Genomic DNA, 1,120 nt, shown 5'->3' on the forward strand with positions numbered 1-1,120 from the left:
GAAAACGTTTTCAATGTTAGTCTACGGTCCGATAATCTGCAGTAAAAAGCAACTGTGAGTTTGAGATTTCCCTCCTTTCCAATCGAAACTTACTAATATAACTCATTCTTGTCTTTGAAGCTTATACCTTCCGTACGCGTCTTTTCACAGTTTGAAAAGTTCTGCGTCTCAGTGCGTTTTCAGATACTGTAGTTTTGATAGTCTGCCGCTTACATGAATCGCAGCGTAGACATGAAAGAGCTGTGTGAAAGCCTAGTTGCGCCTCCGGGCTCAGTTGTTTTGAGTTTGAAATTTTAAATTCTATCAACTGTCAAATAGCCACTCGCTTCACACATGAATCAGTCAAACAGGCTAGAAGGCGTCCTGCGTAGCGTTGTGTTCATTTCAACGTAGCATGGATGCAGCGGATCTGATGACAAAAGGGAATATTTTGACACCCTCCTCGCTTCGCTTGAGCAATTAATCTCATATCAGTAAACCACACGCAAATGCTTGAACACGCGCTTTATCAGTTGACCTCTAGTTCAAACAGATCACCCACAGATAAGCGCTCTTGAAGAAACCAGCACCTCGGCAGTTGTGCCATTGATACACTCGTCGGAGAATGTAGACCTTATCTCTTCAAACGTTTGAAATGGGGCTTCAATCAAAAAGCAAAAAAGTAGAGCGGTATTTATATTTACCAGTTTGTTCTGTTGATTAATAATGTTTGTGGAAATAAGTTAACCATCACACACAGACACACTCATACGGCTATACAAGCGTCAGTTGCAACTATGTCCAAAAAATTCGAAGTTCTTCATCCATTGCAAAGGTCTTCCTTTCAAGAAACAATAGAAACCCTGTGGGAATATTTAAATATGCCATTTAGTATATAATCCAATTGCCTTTTGATCTCGCGTCCATCCCTTTCTAGGATAGATCCGGCAAATTCTCGAATGTCAACCGTACCTCGTTCTTATTGTCATCTGTGATCATTCGCATTTTCGAGGAATTTATTTCGCGCTCTTTTCTAGCGATTACCATATATGGAAAATTAAGGTGTGAAATAACACACTCCGCGGTGAATCAAAACGAGGCTTCAGTCTCATTGAGTAAGAATAAAAAATGACGACCGGCA

The 1,120-nt window shown here is 40.5% G+C and overlaps 1 protein-coding gene across 1 annotated transcript in view; it reads left to right on the forward strand.

Annotated features, from left to right (window-relative positions):
* Positions 1-1,120, forward strand: part of LOC138052481 (DNA mismatch repair protein Msh2-like) — a 229,291-nt gene that overhangs the window by 210,256 nt on the left and 17,915 nt on the right. The gene's annotated exons all lie outside the window — the stretch shown is intronic.

This window comes from Montipora capricornis, chromosome 6 (assembly GCF_036669925.1).
Source record: "Montipora capricornis isolate CH-2021 chromosome 6, ASM3666992v2, whole genome shotgun sequence".
NCBI classification, from domain to species: Eukaryota; Metazoa; Cnidaria; class Anthozoa; order Scleractinia; family Acroporidae; genus Montipora; species Montipora capricornis.